Source organism: Anolis sagrei, chromosome 6 (assembly GCF_037176765.1).
Source record: "Anolis sagrei isolate rAnoSag1 chromosome 6, rAnoSag1.mat, whole genome shotgun sequence".
Classification (NCBI taxonomy): Eukaryota; Metazoa; Chordata; class Lepidosauria; order Squamata; family Dactyloidae; genus Anolis; species Anolis sagrei.
The window spans coordinates 95,192,974-95,217,892 of NC_090026.1; the positions used below are offsets into that span (position 1 = coordinate 95,192,974).

The following is a 24,919-nucleotide window of genomic DNA, read 5'->3' on the forward strand; positions in this document are numbered from 1 at the left end:
CAGTCTGATTCAACATCCAAAGTGCTGTCATGCCTGCTGTCCAAAAGTCTGGTCCCAAAACCATGATTTAAGCTTCTTCCTAAAAAAAGGGGGGGGGGGGTGAAGCCGACCTAATCTCATTGGGAAGCGAGTTCCACAGGCGGAGGGCCACCACTAAGAAGGCCCTGTTACTCATCCCCATTAAACTTGTTTGCGGGACTGAGAGCAGGGCCTCCCCAAACAAGCTTAACTGTGAGGCAGGATGTAGAGGGAGATACGATGGGACAGGTAAGCTGGTAAACTTGACAAAAATATTTTTGTTGTACTGTTAGAATGAAGTAAATGAAGATCTACCCTTCTACACTACAATGGAGGTGATCATCCTACAAGCATATTGGCATTTGCCTGTGGCTACCTGACAATGTACAGTAACAGGGACTGCCTTGTGTCACTATGTTTAGAGAAAGATCTGTCCATTCCATGTGTGGACGGGCATTGACCTCCCCTGATTAATCCACTATGCAGCCAGCTGCAGTAGTTCAGCTCCTCAGCTAGAAACCAGGGAGGGCAGAAGAAAAGGTCATCATTTCATCTCCCTTTCTCCAGTTTGATGTAGTGCTGTTTTCACTTGCAAAATAGGAAAGTGAAAACTGTAATTTATTACAGTACCAGCAATTCAAGATGTTTTGCTTGGATGCTGAACCCGTAATCGGTCACTAGCATTCCAGCTGTGCTTGCTTTCATTGGCTGCTACCTGACTCTTGCCCTGAGTTTCATTCAGCACATTTGCATTTTAAAAACAATTTAATGAAACTTTGATTTAGTGTGGAAGAAAAGCACAGTGGTGTATCTCCTCTCCCTCAAATCGTACTTGCATTTTATTCCGTACTGGGCTGCACTTTAAAAGGGGCCAGGAGGATGCTTGGAAGCCCTTGACCAAAAAGGCTCATTTCTTTGTGATGCATTGATTATTATTGTTATTATTTTGTCTACTGCATGGCTTTTTCGGCTCGGCATGCCTGAGAAGTGGGGTCACTCCAGTAGCACAGCAGTGGCTTCTTGCATTGCCAAGTGAGATGCCTGCATTTTATAGTGGACCTGGGAATCCCAGGCTGTGATTGAATTTGAATCTCTTGGAAAAGACAGTAGACTCTGCTGCTCTTACAGCAACACCTGCTGGACGCTACGGGATGCTGTGCCTTGACTCGCCCACTGGGAGACCACAAATCCTCTTTCTTTCATCCACTCTTTTGTTTCACATGGATGTCAAAGTTCTTTCATTCAGTGAGAAAGATTAGTCTGAATATGTTTCTGTAGGCCAAACTCAGAACCCCAGTCCATAAATTTACTCAGGCTTAAAGCCAACTCTCAGGGTATATCTGTACAGTTATATTCTGTTAACCAAAGATTAAGGTTGCTGGAATACATCACTGCTTATTTTGTGGTCTGCTCTATTTTTCATTTCCCTGCAACAGTGCCTTATTGGTACTGACCTTCTCAGTGACCAAAACATGGAAATAGGCATCACCTTGTTGAATCACCCAGCCACCTGGCTGTCCTGACCAAATAATTCTGCAAGTTATAGTTCTTAAAAATATTTCTTACAAGCTCCATCAATGCCTATATGCAATCCTGTATGGATGACAACAGCAGAGGCACAGATACTGGGTGCAAAATATATCTGTTGAAAATTTAAGCTTCATGTAAAGAAAGGAAGAGAAAGACAGAGAGACTGGAGTTTTCTAGCCCTGATGGTAGTTAAAATATGCTATCTATTTATCAGTCAGTTCCTACTAAAGGATCAGATTGCTGAGGGAATAGTTTCCAGTAGTTAGAGATAGAACTTTTGTGTCTGTGCAAATCTTTGATGCCCTATCCCTTAAAATTTTTAACAATTCAGTGAATGCATTCTCTAGTATTAAATGAAAAAAGAGACCTTCTGCTCATTTACGCAATTTGCTTAATATGTAGAAACTGAAAGATCAATTTGGTATAGTTCCATTATCTGGGTGAAAACCAAAACGTAGTGCTAGAGAGAGAAGAATGATAGTCCATTTTACGTGTGTGTGTGTGTGTGTGTGTGTGTGTGTGTGTGAGTGAGTGAAGGAGTAAAGCTATTTACCCATTTTCCTGTTATTCCCTGCACCCATGACGCCATCATGGAAGCAACCCTTGTTTATGAAATGGGAAATGGAGAAGAGAAATAAGTAGCAAAAACGGGGAAATGTGTTTTCATTTTTCAAGTCTCTCCCCCCCCCCCCCATAAAATGTACTATCCTTCTCTGCCTAGTGCCCCTCTTTTGGCCTCCACCCAGATTACTTTGAATCCACACAAATGGATTGCCTGTTTTCCAAATTTAGAACAGAAACAAGCCATAGAGTATACCTAGCTTTGACGATGAGCAGGTTGATTGCAATGTTGAACATACAATAGAAAAGCCAACACAGAGAATATTCATGTTCACACAGTTTTTACATTGCAATATCTTCAAGGAAATGCTACAGATCTGCATATTCTAGGAAAACATTTAATATTTGGTGTGAATTAGTCCTCTCTGAGATATTGGCAATATTGTCACCATAGTATTGCTACTATTCCGAGTCCTTTCAATTAGGTCTCCTGATTTTATTTATTTTCCTAACAAAATGCAAGAGGCATCATAGAATCATAGAATAATAGAGTTGGAAGAGCACTTGGGCCAACTGGTTCAACCCCTTGCTATCACATCAAAAATACTGGATTCCAAGCTTTTTAAAATTCAGCACGTGTTCCTTCTGCATTCAACAAGACAAATGTCAGTTTTCAGAAGGCAAATTCATTAAATAATACTATTTCAGTATAAAACTAATACTAGCAAGCTGCTTTTTTCATGAAATTACTCTGCTACATCATCTTAAGATCTGGAAGTAAATTATACTCAGATCTCTGTCTCAGATTTTCATACTACTGAGGTAATAGACATCTCAAACTGTGTGGATGAGGTAGAACAAACTGAAACTGGATGCAGATAAAATGGAATCTGGAAACCTGTGGGTTAGTCCCAGGTCAACTAGTATCCATTCAATGAATTGCTGATTGGTGAGTCAATATATACACAAATCTAATTATTTCAATAGCTCTACTCCACTCAAAATTAACAATACGATTTTGTTAGAACAGAAATATTTTTAATGGCTGGACTATTTGACATTTGATCTGGTTTTTAATGTGCTGCTTGTTTTGGATGAGGCTGCATTCCTTGTGAAGTGTTAGATTTGGATGAATGCTACTTGGTCTGCTGTTACTATTAGATACTCAGGTGACTTCTGTAATAAAAGTCAGCTTTGTCTAGCCCACCAGCTACAATATCTTATAATGAAGTTGGACTGTGCCACATTTATCATGCCCTTGCTATCACCAAACCGAATTAATGTAATAGATTGTATCCGGTGTTGCCCTTAAAACCGCAGTTAGTGCAAAATGTTGGAACCCAAGGATTAACTCTTGCTCCATCAACATCTCAACAGTGGGTCTTGTATCCGCCATCATCCCTCTTTTTTTATTACTCCTGTGTATTGTGCTCTCCCTTCTGAATGTTCATTCTTTGTCATTATCACTGCTGAATTAATACGCTGAGAACATTTATACTGTGAGGAAAGCAAGGCAGAGTTTAGTAGATCAGTGTACCATAAAAGTTAAGTCTAGTGAACAAAAGGTGTATGCCTGCAATCTGCATGTGGTTCAGGAACTAAAGTTGCCTCCACCCTGCTCTGCAACACAGGCTGCATCTACAATGTGTAATTAATGCAGTTTGACACCATTTTAACTGCCATGGATTAATGCTATGGAATCCTGGAATAGCTTGTTGAGGCACCAGCACAAATGGCAGGGAAGGCTAAAGACCTTTTACATCCACACCCCATGATACCATACCATTGATTCAAAGTAAAGTGGTGTCAAGCTGCATTAATTCTATATTGCAGATGCACCCTCGATCATTCTAAAGCTGAAATTAAGGACTTTATCACACTAGCGCATGACTCCACTTTAAATTCTGTTTCTGTCTCTTGAAGAATTCTGGGGCTTGTAGTTTAGGGAGAGGACTTTAAACTGCTCAGTCAGACCGGTCCTGAGCGTCACTAAACTACAAACCCCAGAATTCTACAGGAGGCAGAAACCAAATTTAAAGTGGATCCATGGTCTAGTGCAGGGGTCCTCAAACTTGTTAAACAGAGGGCCAGGTCACAGTCCCTCAAACTGTTGGAGGGACAGATTATAATTTGAAAAGAAGCATGAATGAATTCCTATGCATAGTGCATATATCTTATTTGTAGTGGAAAAAAACACTTAAAAACAATACAATAATTAAAATGAAGAACAGTTTTAACAAATATAAACTTATTAGTATTTCAATGGGAAGTGTTGACCTGCTTTTGGCTGATGAGTTAGAATGGTTGTTGTTGTTGTTGTTGTTGTTGTTGTTGTTGTTGTTGTTGTGTGCTTTTAAGTCATTTCAGACTTAAGTTGACCCTGAGCGAGGGCTGGGTAAATGACCTTGGAAGGCCGTATCCAGCCCTCGGGCCTTAGTTTGAGGACCCCTGGTCTAGTGTGATGCTACGGCTGTAACTATTAGGCTGCGTTTCCTATCAGCTGTAAAATGATGCAGTGGAAACTATACTGCTTAATTTAGCAGAGGCCAAAGTCAACTGTATGGACCACAATGAGTCATTTGGCACCTTGTCAGAAACTTCTGAACCATATAAATGAGCCAAGTCACATTGCATGAGATTGAAGCACATCTTAGAGCAGCCCAGTGTGAAAATGAAACCTGATGTTTAGAGGTAGTGTCCATATGGGACTCATTTAGCACAACACTTCCTCAGCTATTCTTAGTGTCTCCTGGAGAAGATCTTGGGAGACATCACCTCTGGCAATTCTACACTGTCATAATGAATATTAAGCAATCCACACTCTGTCTTCCAGCATTTGAAAAATAGCACAGACAGGCTGAAATTAATCATGCTATCAACAAACACAATATAGTTTTGTGGAGGATTTGCATGCAGTTTGACTGAGATGACTTCAAAAGTTCAGTTTTGTAACTATGGGATTAACCAACAGTAATTTATGTTAAGTAGCAGTTGGAGGCAAATATTCCTACTGGAGGTGGTCTTCTGTTTCCCCTCCCCTTCCTTTACCTTGAAGCCAAATACCACAAACCAGAAACCACCAACCAGAACAGACTCACAGTAACAAGATATTAATAGTCCATGGAAAAAATAACATAACCTTATATTATGCTGCTTACTGCACCTTCTCAGTAGATGTTAAATCCAGAATGGTTTGCAATGCATTGCAAAGAATAATTATAAAAATGGCAATAGAATAAATATAATTACTTAAAAGCAAATTCCACTGAAATCAATGAGCCTTACTTCCATGTAAATATAGGATTTTCCCCTACAGAAAACCGTTCTGGAGATATATGTTTTTTCTTCTTCTTCTTTCAGTAAATGCATCTTTGTACTTTGTGTTTCATTTTACTTGAGAGTGAACTTATCTAAAACCCATTTTGCTTGTGGACACATCACAGTCTCCTAACTCTGTGTTGTCTCCCCAATCCTAATTTTATGGACTCTAGTCACGGTCTGTGACTGTTCAGTCAATATATGTGTGTTCCATTTCAAACCAAAGGGACATTTGCAAATTATGCTGGATTGTTTTAGAAGTGACCCAGATAGGTACAGGTGAGTTGCTAACTTCTGCAATATGGAGCCGAGTTATGAATTTATTTTCAGCATGAAATAACAGTACGGCAAAACTGAACACTTTTAATCTGGCATTTAAAAAAATAAATAAATCCACTGGTGTGTTTCTATGCACCGTTCTATATAGACTAGCAAAATAATGTAGACATTAATATTGTTTTTATTTATAATAGGTATTGTATTGCCTCTTATAGTGTATATCAGCCTGTTTACTAAAATGTCTATTGTTTGCCTCTTTCAGTTTTCAAAATATGAAACTGTTTTATATTTTATTTCACTTAACTTGGAAATGAAACTCATCAACGTTTTCCTCAAATAATTCTATAGGATTCTTTGAAATCTATAAATTATTTTGAAGAGGATGGGATTTCAGCCTCCTCGTTCATCTAGTTTAAACAATAGGAGAGATAATCCAAATATCCCAATAAAGACTTGTGACAGTTTGTGGTTTGAATTTTAAAAATCTAATCCAAGTAGTTATTCGCCACTTCGAACGGCATGCTTTGCTCAAGAGAATGTGAAGTGAGAGAGAAGAAATACAGGCATTATCACTAAAGCCTAACATTAGCTATAAAGAAGAGTCCAAAAAGGGGAATGCATTAAGCCCATGATTTACTAGGATAAGATGTTAAATGCATAACTTTGTTCTCCTGGGCAAATGAAGAGTCCCAGTCAAAGTTCAAAGATGCAGTTCTGGGTCAGAGCAGACACATCTTTTTCGAAGAATTACAAGCGCTTTCAGTTCAAGGTAGTCTCACAGCTGTATTAAGCTGAAATGCAGCCGCAGCCTGTGATCTTATAAAACCTTTTTTTTTTTTGCTTCTGTTTATATTTCTGATGCTAAAAATCAAATCCAAACCAGATTGGGCACTTGGGAAAATACTGTGTTAATTTCCTCTGCAGTGATTCATACTGGTCATCCAAAGAGGTCTTGTTGAAAAGATTTCAAAGTAGGGCAACCATCTCAAAAGGAAAGTAAAGCCAAGAGTAAGAGGTTATTTGGCTTTTTTCTTGGAATGGAGGAAAAAAAGAAAGAGAAATGCTTGGGGACATTGCCCAAACTCACTGTCTCCTCGGTTCAGGCAGCCTTCCCTCGAAAGAAAAGAATACTGCTTGCAGCTTCAAACTACCACAAGTTGGACTTTTCAGAGGTGATAAACCACATAAGTGCTCTTTGAGTCTACCCTCCTCACATTGCTGTAGGGTTTGGCTTCCCATCCCCACCTCCATCCATCCACATTCAAGTATTTTATTATGCCCTCTCACCAAACTGGGAGGATTTGGATTTCTTCATTTTCCCAGACAGTTATCATTGGCCAACACATCAAAAACAAAAAAAATCCTTTCCTTGAGAGAATTCTAGCCACAGAACAAATATACCACCTATCAGACCAAAGGCGCCCACTTTAAATCACAGACCCATTGGCAGTCAAATGCTCTCATACCGTTATGCTTAACATAAGCTATAAATCTCTCATCTAGGACACTGCTAGCTACTTCCCTAGTGCCTAAACCCAGCTATTATAGCAACCTCAGCAAAAAGTAGTTGGTTGCTAGAACAACTTACAGTAGGTGTAACACCTAACTCCATTTCCTCCAGCACATTTCAGATTATATTTCATACTATTGTTCCCCACCCATTTTTCACATTATATTCGTAGACTTCTGAAAATGTGCAGCCTAGTTTGCTGGCATTAAAGGTCTGTTCCTGGTTATACATACTGTAGTCTTATGTAAATTAATAGGACTTAATAAGTTAAGTTACAACATTAGTTAAGTAACTAAGTGCAAACCATACTTCTCATTCTTCTTGCTTTCATCAGTAGGACAAACAAACCAATTGGTGGACCTGAGACCAACCCAGTCATTTCTAATTTGGTATCCTGATCACTAAATGAGGGACCTTCTTCGAAACTAACATGAGGTAACTTAACTCTCTTGCTGCACCAGCTCTACTGGCTGCCAGTCTGCTACTGAGCATAATTCAAAGTGATGGCCTTAGCCTATAAAGTCCTATATGGTTCCAGCCCAACTTACCTGTCCAAATGTATCTTCTCCTATGAACCATCTCAGAGATTAAGATTGTCAGGGGAGGCCCTGCTCTCAATCCCATCCCCTTTGCAGGTGCAACTGGTGGGGACGAGAGACAGGGCTGTTTTGGTGGTGGCCCCTCGGCTGTGGAACTCTCTCCTCAGGGAAATTAGATCAGCCCCCTCCCTTCTGTCCTTCAGGAAGAAAGTTAAATCCTTATTGTGGGACCAAGCCTTTGCACAGTGATAGTGCAACAATTGATAACTCGGTGCAATAATGAACAGTTACAGATGACAATTGGAATGGCTCCTGACTTATGCTCCCGGATTGTGTGATTTTTAAATAACTGTTTTAATTGATATATTTTAATAATGTGATTTTAATGTATATGTTGTTTTATGCTGATGTGTGTAATATGGTTAAGGTTCTTAATTTATATTATATGTTATTGTCTAGAAATTATGTTCTGGTTTTCACATGTATGTATGACATTGAATTCTGCCACTATAATGTTGGAAACTGCTTTGAGTCCCCTCGGGGGTGAGAAAAGTGGTGTATAAATGCAGTAAATGAATAAATAAAATAAAAATATAGGTCGAAAATCACCCAATAGCAAGCAACAGCAACAACTAAAAGTATATCATTAAGGACCGAATAAAATACACTTAAAACATAACTGGAACTCAGCATTATTCTGGAATGTGATTAAATATCATTCTAAGGCCAGCCTAAATAAAAACATGTTAACTTGCTGATGGAAAAGTGCAAGGAAAGGACTTTCTTCTTGGCTGAATCTTTCTTCCTAGTTGAAATTGATGTAGACTGGAGTCAAAGAGCATTTGGAAGGGCCCACTTTTCCATCCATGCTGTAAGCCAGATCAAGGGAGGTTGCATTCAGTTCTTTGCAGTTTATTACCTCTAGATATTCAAAGGCAGCTCCAGCAGCCAGAACCTTTTTACATGGACTATTATAGTAGTTCTAATAATTCTCCTGAGTTTTGCCCTAGAGTAGATCATAGAGAATTGTGGCCAAAGATTTGTTTCTAACTCACATGGAATTTAACATGGCCTTTGACCTTTCAGTGACAAATGAGTATTCCCCCCTCCCCAAAACTTGGTTTGATGAAAAAGCCATTCGCTAGTTCCAAAATATTTTGACAGCATTGCCAATGAACTCTAACAATGATTTTTAGGTGGCACCTAACATAACACTACTACCTTTCTGCTTACATTCCATAGGTGTTTTCTTAAAGATATATAAATGTCAGACTCTACTTTAGTCTGTGGTGTTTGTTATAAAAAAGAAGCAGCACTTGGTCTTCAACCCCCTCCTCCTGTTGGTATAAATGCATGATAACTATGATACAGATGGGCCAAAGAAACACATATGGAGCAGTTTCAGCAGAAATTAATGCCAGTGAAGCCCAAGCCTGTCATATTACCCTCTAGAAACTGTGGTGTACCACAAAGTAGGCAGAGATCTGTTTTCTCTATAAATCATCTTCAAGGAAAGGTTCAAATAGTCACAGATCATTTTTAAAAATAAAAATAGAAACAACATGCAACACTAACGTCCATGCTCACCAAAAATGGAAACAACCACCTTTCATCTGGGAATCTATGTCCTCATTGTGATAGACCATGTAGGACTAGAATAGGTCATTTATGGATCCATCGCTTAGACTAGGCATGGGCAAACTTTGGTCCTCCAGTTGTTTTGGATTTTAGCTCCCAGAAATCCCAGCCAGCTTACTAGCCAGGCATGTAGCTGAAGCCCCCAAAGCCCTCCCCCCCCCCGAAATTTTTATGGTGGTCCACGAGAAGGCCTTACTGGTACATTATTTAAACTGTTATGTTTATTCATATCATGATCTGATCACCATGCTCAATATATCTCATATGCATGGGGGTATTGGGGTAACAATACAAAAGGTTTGCTAGGGTAGACCCTCTTTCACTCAGAGTCAGCCCCCCCCCCCCGAATCAAACTCAGCCCCCCCCAATCAAAATCCTGGCTACGGGCCTGTTACTAGCTGTTAGGAATTGTGGGAGTTGAGGTCTAAAACACCTGGAGGGCCAAAGTTTTCACATGCCTGGCCTAGACTCTACTTCTGGAAGACAATCATACTCATCATCGCCTATGATGATGAATGAGACATTCAGTCCACCAAAATCTGGAAGGCTCCATCATGCTTACCTTTTATATATAGGGGAGCTAAGATATCATATATGGGTCTATAGACAGGAAACATCCTTGCTTTTATTCTATGATTTGACTCTTAATTGTATAGGAGGTTTGATACTATTTTTTCCTTGACTTCTACATACATTTCTTTTCAACCGTAAGCCACCTTGAACCCCAGTTTTGCGGAAAAGTTGAAGTCTAAATCAAGTGATTGATAAAGAGCAATCCTTGCCTTTCTCTTCTCCTTTTGAGGGCAAACTATTGGAAGAGAATCATTGGAAGAGACTTCCAATCTGCTCCATGACTGTAAAAATGAATTGTGATGGCATGAATCAAACATACACTGTCATAATTCATGAATAGGACCACCTCGTGTTCATAAGACCTATTGTTGTTGTTGTTGTTGTTGTTGTTGTTGTTGTTGTTGTTGTTGTTATTATTATTATTATTATTATATAAGACCTCCTTATAGTTGACCAGTGTCCCCAAATTATTCTTCCTTTCCTGCATTTTGACAATCGCTTCAATAGTGGCTGGTGTTTTCCAGATTGTTAGAACAGTAAATTCAATATGAGTTTTAATACAATTTTTGGAGACCTTTCTAACATGCTGAACTCTCCCCCGCCCCCCCCCCCCAATAGGTAAAACACATTGGATAGCTCCTAAACAGTTCAAACTAAAACTTGCATCTGGTTCACCATCCTAATGAAATGAGCTCCATGACTTGAGCCATCTCATAACTGAGGGAAGTATCCAAGTTGTGTCCTTATACCATATACCTCTTCACCCTCTCCTTGCCTCCCAATAATCAGTCCTAGTAGAGCAGGGGGTAGAACAACGGAATTATAGACTTCTGCTGTTTCCATGAGTCACAAAATCATCATATTCCTTTGATGTTTTGTTTGCTGTTTACCATTCAGATTTTATTCCAGAAAGGATGTTTGCTTGGTGCCAACTTTGCCTTCTTTTACATAGCAAGGAAAAACATTTCTCTTACCGCAGGCACTGAATGGCTTAGCTTTGATTATTCATTTTCTGTTATGCTGGGTGGGTTTTGCCCTTTACATTATTTTTTAAAAGATGATAGTTCTATAATTTGCATGGTTTCAAACAAATGTGTTATTATATCTTGTGTGTTTCTCCCCTTTTATTCAGTTGCCTCAGGCTACCTTTTGGGTGTGGGAAGTGATTTATGCTAAAGAAAGAAAAAAACCTGGGTGGGCAGGGAAAAGCCACATGAAACCAGCAAAAACAGCAGTCTAGTGTCACCTTAAAATACTTATAAGCCAAACTAATGAAGTGGGTTATGATCTATGAAAGGTAATATTCAATAAATGTATCATTCTTTAATGAGCCACAATAACATTTTATTGTTTAGAGGTGGGCCAACCTTTGACCCACCACTCCCGCCCATTAACAGTATAACTTTTGTGGTTGCCTTTTGGGACCGAGTAGGAATTTTTCCTCCCATGTTCTGGGAAGGTTTTTTCGCCTACCCTATACTGTTTAGGGGCTAGCTGGGATGATATGGGATGTTAAATAGGAATTAGCGTAAATAGCTAGGAAAACACAAAAAGCTGGTGTACATCCAGGGCAACCCCGTTTGGGGCATGGGCTATTATCATATATGGCAAGGAAACTAGTCCAATGTGGGCTAGGCAAAACTACGGTGAGGTGGATCTGTAATTGGTGAAGTGGACGAACACAGAGAGTGCTCGCTAATGCTTCCTCTTCATCTTGGAAAGAAGTGACGAGCGGAGTGCCGCAGGGTTCCGTCCTGGGCCCGGTCCTGTTCAACATCTTTATTAATGACTTAGATGAAGGGCTAGAAGGCATGATCATCAAGTTTGCAGGCGACACCAAATTGGGAGGGATAGCCAATAGTCCAGAGGACAGGAGCAGAATTCAAAACGATCTTGACAGATTAGAGAGATGGGCCAAAACTAACAAAATGAAGTTCAACAGTGACAAATGCAAGATACTCCACTTTGGCAGAAAAAATGAAATGCAAAGATACAGAATGGGGGACGCCTGGCTCGAGAGCAGTACGTGTGAAAAAGATCTTGGAGTCCTCGTGGACAACAAGTTAAACATGAGCCAACAATGTGATGTGGCGGCAAAAAAAGCCAATGGGATTTTGGCCTGCATCAATAGGAGCATAGTGTCTAGATCTAAGGAAGTAATGCTACCCCTCTATTCTGCTTTGGTTAGACCACATCTGGAATATTGTGTCCAATTCTGGGCACCACAATTCAAGAGAGATATTGACAAGCTGGAATGTGTCCAGAGGAGGGCGACTAAAATGATCAAGGGTCTGGAGAACAAGCCCTATGAGGAGCGGCTTAGGGAACTGGGCATGTTTAGTCTGAAGAAGAGAAGGCTGAGAGGATATATGATAGCCATGTATAAATATGTGAGAGGAAGCCACAGGGAGGAGGGAGCAAGCTTGTTTTCTGCTTCCTTGGAGACTAGGACGCGGAACAATGGCTTCAAACTACAAGAGAGGAGATTCCATCTGAACATTAGGAAGAACTTCCTGACTGTGAGAGCCGTTCAGCAGTGGAACTCTCTGCCCCGGAGTGTGGTGGAGGCTCCTTCTTTGGAAGCTTTTAAGCAGAGGCTGGATGGCCATCTGTCAGGGGTGATTTGAATGCAATATTCCTGCTTCTTGGCAGGGGGTTGGACTGGATGGCCCATGAGGTCTCTTCCAACTCTTTGATTCTATGATTCTATGATTCTATGATTCTATAATACACTCACCTGGATATCAATTTGAGGGGTGAGGTGAAATTGATTGGCCCAAAAAGGGGAGAAGTCTGGTCTCAACAACTTTGAGAGAGGTTTCTCCACATGTTTCCCTTAGAGGTTGGCCGGGTTTAGGTCACCAGGAGACCCAGATGTTTCACCCTTTCAAGTCGAGGGTAGGCTGGGCAGGGACGCTACCTCGGCTTTGCCTCACCAAGTTCCATACCCATACACTTATAGTTTAGTGGTGGAAAAAGTGAAATAGGTAACAATTAATAAACATTGTCCAATTATTAACCCAAGATATTGGTGTGTGGCCTCTTCATTTCAGGGTTTGGTTGGCAAATCACATCTAGACAGAACTCTAACTGAACAATTCAACTAAACTACCATAGTTGATATGATGAAAGAGAGCTAGTGTGATATAGTGCATAGACAAACTAGCATTTATAAACTACAAGTTCCAGTGCCCACTGAGTCATGCAAGTCATTGACCAACTTTAGACTGGTCACTTACTCTCAACCAGAAATAAGGCACAGGGGAGGGGAATGAGCATAGAGACAAAGAATCATTGGAGGAAAAGTGGACTATAAATGTAACCAACCAACATAGAAACATGAAGGAACAGTCCAAGCTCATACATATTTAAGTCCTGACATTAGGCACATGCCTAATGTCAGCATCATCCACTTCTGCTGATATTTTTATACCTGGTATTTTTCCTTCTCTGGCATGTTTTTGATGAAGAACATGCCAAACTCATTAAAATCATTGAGAATAATTAGCTATAGCTAACTCCATTGGTTTCAAAAGGACTAAGAGACAGGGCCTTCTCAGTGGTGGCTCCTCAGCTGTGGAACTCCCTCCCAAATGATATCAGATCTGCCCCCTCCCTCCTGGCCTTTCGAAAAAACTTAAAACCTGGCTTTGGGACCAAACTTTTGAACAATAGATCTAGTGATTTGAATGAGAATGACTTATGCGACTGGCAATGGACTGATTGTGGAACATGATTTTAAACTGGCGGAATTTTAAAAAAATTGAATTTAATTTTTTGAATGTTTATAACTGTTTTAATTGTTTAATTATGATTGTTTAATTTGATGTTTGGCATCTAATGGCTGCCTATTGTAAAGCCACCCTGAGTCCCCCCCTTGGTGGTGAGAAGGATGGGGTACAAATGCTTGAAATAAACAAACAAGCAAATAAATAAGTCACCAGTAACTTTCACTGGATTAGAGCCATTGAGTTTATTCCACAACAAAGTTTTAATTTTGGCACTTTTGACTCCAACTTTGCAAATGAGAGTTACCCTGGGAGTTAATCTTGGATAATTGATTTAAAGTTGATTCCTATTTCTCACAGAGGGTTGTATTTCCTTTTATAATTGAACATATAAAATGCCTTTAATAAGTTGAGGCTGATAGTTTGTATAGTTCCCCCACCCCTCACCCCCTTTAGCAAAATTCTGTGTACAGAGATATTTGTTTGCAAACTATGTTTAAATCATTACCAACCTCAGTACTGGGTTTATTGAGATAAATGCTGCTTCCTTCTTCTGAATGGTAGCAGTGATCTGTGGTATTACATGCTGGCTTCCCAACAGAAAAGAAACCAGTGCTCAATTTGTCTTCAAGGCATTTCAGAAGCCAGCTGGATAAATAATACAATTGAGATCCCACAGAAAACCAGCTCTGGATTTACACTGGAGTTTTACAAGTATACAGCCAAATGCCACCTGAACTCGTTGAATAGCTCATCCTGTGGATACAGATTCTGTGGAGCTTGCTATAAATCTCATCATTGGTTGACTGAGAATTAGGGGTTTGAAAAACAGTCTTTAGGGGGCTACATGCTTGGACGCCTGTGCCAATCATTCACATCAGCCACAGACAATGGGACAGGACAACTTTAAGTGGAAGGAGTTTCATTCCTCCCCACGTTCTTCATTCTGGTCACCTATGAGCCTGAAATGGCTGAAAGATGTGCTGTTGCCATCCTGCTTCCCAATGTTGTTGCAATACAAATCCCAACATTTACTAAATGTGAAGGGAACCAGAAGGTCCTGGAGGATGGAAAATATACAGTACTGCACTGAAGATGCATTTACAAGGCTTCATAATCCAAGTTATGTGAGCTTCTAGGGATGTCATAGCACCATACTATGAAATGCTGGGGTTTGCAGTTTAGTGAGACACTAGAGAATTCCGAGAATTCTACATGTCATTCCTTGAACTACAGATCCCAGGATTCCATCACATGCTACCATGGCAGTGGAATCATGGTGTTATAGATAGTGTGAAGGAGCCCTAAGCCATTAATATCAAGAAGAGAAAATTGCAACACTGAACAAAGGTGCAACATCTACATGTTTCTACATGTCTACTCAGGCCCCTTCTTCACTTCCATATAATCCAGATTATCAAAGTGGATAACCCACATTATGTGATTTGAACTATATGAGTCTGAGGACTATATGAGTCTACACTGTCTTATAATCCAGTTCAAAGCAGATAATCTGGATTTTATATGGCACTGTAGAAGGGGCCTCAGAAATCTCTACTGAGTTCACTTACTCTCAACTCAGCTTCAACTGAATCATTAAAGTTATATCAAAGCTCTTTTGATAATTACATATATAATTATATATATGAACATCACCTTTAAAGTCTCTTAACAATGCTTTGCTTATTGACATTGCACAAAATTTTGCAGGGCAGCTCTGATTTGATATTACAGTATGGCATATAACTCTCAAATTGGCTGTGGGATTCTGTGAGCTGCTGTACAAATGTAGCTTTTTTAAGTGTGCCAGAAACTTTAGAGAGTCACTATCAATATAGGTAGGTAATATAGGGTTAATTAAAAAGGGAGCAAACATGGTCTAAAAATACATGGTGTGTTTCTCTTCTGTTTGCAGGCTGGATCTACCCTGCCATATAATCTAGTGTCTGATCCCAGATTGTCTGTTTTGAATTGGATTATATGAATCTACACTGCCATATAATTCAGATCAAAGAAAATAATTTGGGATCAGAAAGTGGATTATATGGCAGTGTAGATGGAGCCAGAATCTTTATTTTTATTTATTTATTTATTTATTTATTTATTTATTTATTTATTTACCATATTTATATACCGCCTTTCTCAGCCGGGAGGCGACTCAAGGTGGTTTACAATCGGCATAATTCAATGCCCCAACAACATAAAATATAGTTAGAACATTAACATAAATATAAATCATATAAAACAATAAAAGCAATAAAAACAATAAAACACAAGTCCTCAGTGTCTCATTACTAAAATCATTTTCCAGTCGCATTGTCCAATCGTTCCATGGATCTTGCTCTTAGGATCTTGCTTTTGGACTCAATTCCAATCTTTTCCTTTGGCAATTTCATATGTGGGCTGTGATTAGCATTTCAATGGGAAGTGTGGGCCTGCTTTTCGCTGATGAGATTGGATTGTTGTTGTTGTGTGCTTTCAAGTCATTTCAGAGTTAGGTTGACCCTAAGCGAGGGCCGGGTAAATTACCTTGGAGAGCCGTATCCAGCCCCCGGGCCTTAGTTTGAGGACTCCTGACCTAGGGCTAGCTGAAGGAGATGAAAAGAAAGGATGCCAGAAACAGTGATTTCTTAAGCCTGATGCTTTATAAAGCCAGGATGAGCTGAAGGAAATTAAAGGACATCCAAAACAGTGTTTTCTTGTCTGATGCCCTAAAAATGATGGAAAAAGGAGCCTCATAAGTTCTCTATTGCCACCAATGGGCTGGATCATCCCAGATCTTTTGGCTGCTGAATCAAAAAACAGACCCCCCCCCCCGGACATATTCAGGAGGCTCCCGAAAGATACAGAGGCAGGGGGCACCAAAATCCGGACACAGAAAATGGCACAGAGTTTAACAGAATTGCACACTCCTATTTGCTACCTACCCCAACATTGTGCCAATCAGCTGAATAAATCAGAGATGGCTAAACACCATCCAACCTTATTCCACCACCAATCACTTTTCCCATACTGCTTATGGGACTATAGAAATAAGAAGATTGTGGGAAATTAAAACACCAATGTTGTAATTTGTGTGTGTGAGTGTCAGTAGCAACTTGAGAAATTGCAAGTCATGAGAAGCCAGCTTTAGGGGCTCCTATCTTCAAACCACAATTCTTTTGTTTTCATCTTTTCTACCTGTTAGGCTTTTCTGAGCTGATAAATTTGTATTTTCTCCTCATCTTACTATGAACTCCACATTAGTTGCACCTGTTTTAAACACATACACTCGCTGCAACTTTCCATAGCCTTAGCCAGCACAGCCAGTGGTGAGTGATGATGAGAGTTGCAGTCCAGTAATGTCAGAAGTAATGCCCTCTTTTACCCAACTGAGCCAAAAGAGGAAATTCTGAATTAGTCTGAGACATTCTTGTATAAGGCAGTTCTACGTTCCAACAAATTTTTTCAAAAGTAAGCAGTTTCAAATGTTGCTTGATGTTATGCATTACATGTTCGCCCTGGATTGTTTTGCTCACTAAATATAAAGACAGAATTGCCCTAAAAGCAAACAAGAGTATTTCCCCACCCCATTGTGCCATGGCCAGTAGTGATTCACATCTCTGTATTCTAACAAAGCTAATTTCTAACCAAAATACTTTTATTTTTGTATTGGAAATCCCAGAAATGTGGCAGTTAATCTTCCTATCCCCAGACATTTCCCTTTCAACTCAGCCAGGCCCAAAAGTCTTCTTTTTCTTTCTTTCTTTTGTAAAACAAAAAGAAATCAAAGCCAAATGGTAAAAAATGCAAAGTTTGGTTAAACAAACAGCCGGCATTTCAGTGTTTTTTATCTGCAGCCTGCAGAACAACTAAACAAAGGCAAGATATTGTCCATCTCTTTGACAGACAAAGAGCCTCACAGGTCCAGCATGACATGCCCGGGGCTGACACGTGATTGGAGTAATTAAATTAAATAGCAGGAAACATGTTTTCCATATGCCATTGCCTGGCCACACACAAACTGTAACAGTAAATCTTTTATACTTATATCAGTGCTAGGGAAAGACTAATCATTTGAGAAATATAAGATGCTCACAAAAAGAAAAGTTAATGTAAGAATAACAAAATTCCTCCATTAACTCCCAACCATTGGTGTCCAAATGTCATGCCCGACTTGCTCGCTTGCTTACTTGATGTAAGATTGGCAATCCACAATGATCTGGGAAATCAATAAGGCACACAAAAGCTTGTTTTTTCTGTGTTTTAGTATCTTCCTGGCTGAATCAAAGTGCGATCTCTATATTACTGCCAACATTGTGCATTACCTAGATATCTTCATAAAGCATAGATAAAGAAAAGCCGAGAAAACAATGCCACAGGAAATGCCTCTATCTTTCAATGCCACAGGGAAAAACCCTCTGTTGTAGCAGACACAAGGTGTATTTAGTCCAAAACTTTACTTTCCATCTAGTACAGTTCTTTTCAACCTGAGGATCTAGTACAGTTCTTTTCAACCTGAGGATCAGGACCTCAGTGGGGGTCGCAAAGGGGTGTCAGAGGTGTCGCCAAAGATCATCAGAAAACACAGTATTTTCTGTTGGTCATGGGGGTTCTGTGTGGGACGTTTGGCCCAATTCTATCATTGGTGGGGTTCAGAATGCTCTTTGATTGTAGATGAATCCCAGCAACTACAACTCCCAACTGTCAAGGTCTATTTTCCCCAAACTCCACATTTGGGCATATTGATTTTCTGTGGGCCAGATGTATCATTGTTTGAGTTCTCAGTGCTTTCTGGATGTAGGTGAACTATAACTCCAAAACTCAAGGTCAATGCCCACCAAACCCTTCCAGTATTTCCTGTAAGTCATGGGAGTTCTGTGTACCAAGTTTGGTTCAATCTATCGCTGGTGGAGTTCAAATGCTCTTTGATTATAGATGAACTACAAATCCCAGCAACTACAACTCCCAAATGACAAAATCCCCAGCCCAACCCCACCAATATTCAAATTTGGGTGTATTTCGTATTTGTGCCAAATGTGGTCCACTGAATGAAAATACATCCTGCATATCAGGTATTTACATTATGATTCATAACAGTAGCAAAATTCCAGTTATGAAGTATTAATGAAAATAATGTTATGGATGGGGGTCAGCACACCATGAGGAAGTGTATCAAGGGGTCATGGCATTAGGAAGGTGGAGAAGCACTGGTCTAATAGATTATCCCAGGGAGTCCACAAGAAGCAGATGAGGATCACAGGCTCTATTTATTCTGTGCTATCATGGCTTATCATCATGGGTAAATCTGACTTCCATTTGTCTTATTCTCTTTTAAAACCAATAAATCTACTGCTCACCAATGTTGGCTGGAAAGCCTATTATGGAGAAACCTTGTCAGATTAAGATGGAGCAAGTTAGCTTCTATTATGGCTGCCATTCTAGACAAATTTACTAGGGGCAAACCCCATTGAGCTTTTCAGAGTAAGAATGTATAAAATAGGGCTATCTTAGGCATGGGCAAACTTTGGCTCTCCAGGTGTTTTGGACTTCAACTCCCACAGTTTCTAACAGCCTACTGACTGTTAGGAATTGTGGGAGTTGAAGTCCAAAACACTTGAAGGGCCAAAGTTTGCCCATGCCCAAAGTTTGCCCATCTGCCCTGAGTCCCTTTGGGGAGCAGAATATAAATAAAGTTTTATTATTATTTTATTTTTATTATTATGCTTGGGCAATCTTTTTGCTTTTCACTTTCTATTCCACACTAAGGCTGCACCTACACTGTAGAGTTAAATGAAGTTTGACACCATTTTAATTGCCATGCCTCAATGCTATGGAATCAAGAGAGCTAAAGTTTTTCAAGATCTTTAGCTTTCTCTGCCAAAGAGTGCTGGTGCCTCACCAAACTGCAAATCCCAGGATTCCATATTAAGCCATAGCATTAAAGTGGTGTCAGACTGCATTATTTCTGAAACTGTAGGTGCAACTTTAGCATGGAACAGAAAATTTAAAGCAAAAAGACCCCCAAACAGCTGACTTTATGCATCCTTGCTCTGAAAAACCCAATAGGACTTAAACCCAGCAAGTCTGCTCAGGACTGCAGCCTCAAAAGGCACTGTCCTGCCTCACCATGATCTGTTGACCGCAAGCAGTGGTCATAATAGACTTCCTAGACAACATTAGAATTCAGTAGATTTGTTGGCTTTAAAAGGGAATAAAACAAATGGAAATCATGTTTATCAATGATTATTAGCCTTGATAGCAGAGAACCATCAAAGCTTTCTATTCCCATAGTGCCATAATCGTGATTCTGTTGTTAATTGTTTTCTTGTTATGTGCTTTGAAGTCATTTCCAATTTATGGGGACCCTAAGATGAACTGATCATGGAGTTTTCTGGGGCCCAAAGTGTATGACATGCTCAAGGTCACCCAGTGGGTTTCCATGGCTGAATACTCCAATCACTCCCATGACTTTAAAGGAAAAGTGAATGCAGAGTTGTTACGGATCCGTAGTCTAGGTTACAAATCCATCACTACAATACACGGTGCCAACCCTTACATTTGCAAATTTTGGACAAAACATATGACCAATATCCTGCCTCAGAGACTATGATTCATAACTTTGCAATAGTACATCTGCGCCTTTTGACATGGCATGCAAGCCATGGAAACCCATTTTGTAAGGCTGCTCTGAGTCCCCTTTGGAGTGAGAATGGCGGGGTACAAGTGTGGCAAATAAATAAACAAATAAGCTACATCTCTGCTCCCCATAGGAACATGCGAACATTGTGCAATGTGCATGTCAACTTTATTTGATCACAAGTCAGTTTATGACAACGTAGCAACTTAACAAAATTCCAGCCATTCTTTTCTGATCAGTAATGGTACAAATGAATTAATTTTGGAAAGGGGGCTGGAAACACAAAAAAAAGTTGGAGCAATTGATCATTTTCTTAACAGAATGTCTTAATTTGTCAAGGCACACTTTCTCCTTAAGGGTGAGAGCAATTGTATTTTTTATAAGCCTGCTTTTAATGCACACTTTAATACATTCATTTTATCTTCTTTCTTGCCAGGCTATCGACTTAATGCTGGATTTATTTACAGTACATGACAGATATTCTCAGTAGGTTGACATTTCCTAAATGGCTCATCTTTGAAAGACTTACTTTGATCAGCACACTTGAACTTTTGCCCACACAATCCTATCTGCCAAAAAAGTAATCAGTCTTCTCCAAGTAGACTGATTTGTCTCCATGGTGCAATGTTTTCTTATCCAATGTTGTATTCTTGAATTTTCCTGAATTTCTCAGTTTTGATACTAAAATGGAGCCCCCGGTGGTGCAGTGGGTTAAACCGTTGAGCTGCTGAACATGCTGACCAAAAGGTCACAGGTTCAAATCCGGGGAGCAGCGTGAGCTCTCGCTGTTAGCTCCAGCTTTTGCCAACCTAGCAGTTCAAAAATATATTAATATGAGTAGATCAATAGGTAGAGCTCTGGCGGGAAGATAATAGCACTCCATACAGTCATGCCGGCCACATGACCTTGGAGGTGTCTACGGACAACGCTGGCTCTTCGGCATAGTAATGGAGATGAGCACCAACCCCCAGAGTCGGACATGACTGGACTTAATGTCAGGGGAAAACCTTTACCTTTACTATACTAAAGTGATAAAATGGAGTCAGTTGTGGAATAATAAAGACACTCATTTGGATGACTTTAAAGTTTATGATGCAACCTTGCCAGGAATTTACTATTCAAGTGTAAATAGTGATGATCATCTGTTTAAATGTTCATGGTTGCCAGAGGTGGCCCTAGGTAATTTTCAACGGTAAGCAAACAGTATTTTGGCACCCCCTCCCCCCTCCCAACCAATTACTGATATATATTTTCTGTTCGTCGTGGGAGTTCTGTGTGCCATATTTGGTTCAATTCCATCATTGGTGGAGTTCAGAATGCTCTTTGATTGTAGGTGAACTATACATCCCAGTATCTATAACTTGCATATGTCAAGGTCTATTTTCCCCCAAGAGCGCCTCAAGAGCACCCCTGGGCAAAATCAACTATACTGCAAATGTTTACTTAGCATAATGGGTTGAGCCGCCCCTGGTGGTTGCCTACAGAAAGTTAGCATGCCAGGAAGAAATGTCCTCTTTTCCTAATGTGCTGGGATTCTCAATACAAATATGAAATACTTAGGGAATTCTTCTGTCATACAGTTTGCATTCTTCATCAAAAAATAATGTCAGGGCAAGTGTACCATGTGCCTTCATCTTCACTGTACATTTTTGCTCTCAATCAACATATACAGCATTTATCAGCATTTTCCAATATTTCTTGTAGGATTGCCAGCAACAGACAGATATCATTCATCACTGTTGGCTTTGCTTGGCAGTGGATGATAAGCGAACCAGTTCAAATGTGTGCTAATTACTAACATGCTCATTTTATGAGGGAGTAGGCTTACATACCCTAAAGGCACCAGATCCCATCTGCTTTTGGAAGCTAAGCAAGGCAGCTCTGGATAGTACTTGAATGGGAGATCACCAATTAATAGCAGGTGTTGTAAGCTATGTAAGGAAGGAACTGGCAAAGCCACCTGAGTATTCCTTGCCTAAGAAAACCCTATGAAATTAATGGGGGTTGTCATAAGTCAACAGGCAATTTGAGGGCACACACACATATGTTGCATAAGGGTACCAGATGAGACCATATGTTGTTCTGAGGTTTTCCAACACTGCAAATTTATATAGAATCAGTTCCTCATCATTAAAGGTTACTGTGGTAGAGTTGATTAATGTTTTAGAGGCAAGTCTAATGGCAAGAACATTTCCTATATTTGAGAAAACTCCACTATCATTATAAAATATATTTAACATAAACAGGAGGATACTTTGGAAAGAAAATGTGACTTGGCTATCCACAAATTTTGTTTGTCCAATAATCCTTTGGAAAAAGTATTTATTAAATACTTTCACATCATTTGGTTAGCATGTGCACACATCTGCATGAAAGTGCTTGTTGTATTGTAAAAATAAATACATTGGATTGGATTCTGAATTTAGTGTAGAGCCATTGTCATCAATCAGATGGCAATTAATTATGTGCTATGCAAGATATATGAAACATATAGGGGACTAGAAATGTAGTGTTTGAGTTGAGACAGAAGTATGCAATTTGTGACCCTCCAGATTTTATAGGACTCTAGCACCCTATCTAGCATAACCAATTGTGATGATGGAGCCCCTGGTGGTGCTCCAGGCAGGACTGAAGACCGACAGGTCGCAGGTTCAAATCTGGGGAGAGGCGGATGAGCTCCCTCTATCAGCTCCAGCTCCTCATACGGGGACATGAGAGAGGCCTCCCACAAGGATGATAAAAACATCAAAAATCATCCGGGCGTCGCCTGGGCAACGTCCTTGCAGACGGCCAATTCTCTCACACCAGAAGCGACTTGCAGTTTCTCAAGTCGCTCCTGACATGACAAAAAAATGTGATGATTACAGAATTTGCAACCCAACAATGTCTGCAGGCAGTACAGGTTGGTGGATCCGATATCCTTGGGACTGCACTCAGAACTTTGAAATAGCCACTATTTAAAGTTTGGACTGAAATCTGGTTCAACATCCAATTTACATTGCTCTCCACCTTCTGGATCTTGACTTGGGCCCCTTCTACATATAAAATCCTGATTATCTGCTTTGAACTGGATTGTATGACAGACTCATGTAATCCAGTTCAAAGTAGATTATGTGGATTATCTGCTTTGATAATCTGGGTTATATTGTGGAAGGGGCCTTAACCATACTCAGAGAAGGTTCACTAAAATCAAGGAACGATGGTTGCATAAGATTTGAATTTTAGGCTTTCAAAAGAATGATCTAAACCATGGGTTGGAATCATGTTGATCTCCAGGTGCTGTTGGACTGTAAGTTTCAATAGCTCTAGCCAGCATAGTCAAGGGTGAAGAATACTGGGAGTTACAGCCAAATAACAGCTGGAATGTCACAGTTGGAATGCCTATCCCTGGGCTAAATCCACTGTTATTCCTACCCAGAGTAGAATCACTGAAGCAACTGTGATTCATTGGTCATATGGGCCCCATTTATTTGAACTGGTCTACTTGAGTTGGAATTATCACTAGATTTAGCCTGATAGAATTATAGTCGATTAAGATTTTTCATTGTGCTCAAGGTAGAACTGTAGAAACCAAATAAAAACATGCCTGGGTCTGAAGAACTGAAATATCTATCTATCTATCTATCTATCTATCAGTGAAGAAGTTTGTGCACAACTGAATTGTCATTTTCAGTGAAACAGTACCTACCTAGCATTGAACAAGCAAATTACATTTTATATCTAAACATCGACTTTTGTTCAAGAGTGTGAAATGCAACAGAAAAACAATAAAGCTAAGGCTACTAATCTAGGTCTCTTCTTCTTACCCCTCTCCACAGAGATGGACACATAGATAACTGTATTGCTATCTTTACCATTGCATGAAACTATGTCATCCAAATGAGAGTTAAGCCAGCTAACCTTTTGAAAGAGCCATAAAAGAAAGGAGGAGGAGCTGTTTCAGAAAAACTGATGCCTAAATCCAGTAGCTCATCCCATCTCGAAGAGACCCACCAAATCAATCAAAATTTAATAAGGACCCTTCTACATTTCTATATAATCCAGATTATCAAATTGGATAATCCACATTATCTGCTTTGAACTGGATTATATGAGTTTACACTGTCATATAATCTAATTTAAAGCAGATAATCTGGATTTATATGGCAATGTAGAAGGGGCCTATTTCTTGGCCAAAGCCATTCAGTGGGTTTCCATGGTCAAGTGGGGATTTAAATGCTAGTCTCCTGAAGTCTTAATCCAGTAGTCCAACCATAACACCACACTGGTTCCTCTATTGTAATAGACCAATTGAGGCTTGAAGGAGAGGCAAATACTAGGCCTGGGCGGTTTCGTTCGTTAATTTTGTAATTCGTTAAATATTCGTTAATTTTAGCAATTACAAAACAATTACAAAACTTATTTTTAAACCCGGAAGTGTTTTTAAATATCGAAACAGCATGCGCCAAATATTTTTGTATTTCCGTCCATTTCGGAAATACGTAAGATGGCTACTGGCTAGATGCTTGCTGGGAGCTCCGGGAGCCAATCAAGTAAGCCGTTGCGGAACACTTTATTTTGCCAGGGGCTCCGAGAGTGAGGGAAGCTATCAGAGGCCAGAGGGACC

The 24,919-nt window shown here is 39.8% G+C and overlaps 1 protein-coding gene across 10 annotated transcripts in view; it reads right to left on the reverse strand.

Moving 5' to 3' along the window:
* The window catches only part of HDAC9 (histone deacetylase 9), a 491,112-nt gene that overhangs the window by 183,425 nt on the left and 282,768 nt on the right, over positions 1 to 24,919 (reverse strand). The window lies entirely within an intron of this gene.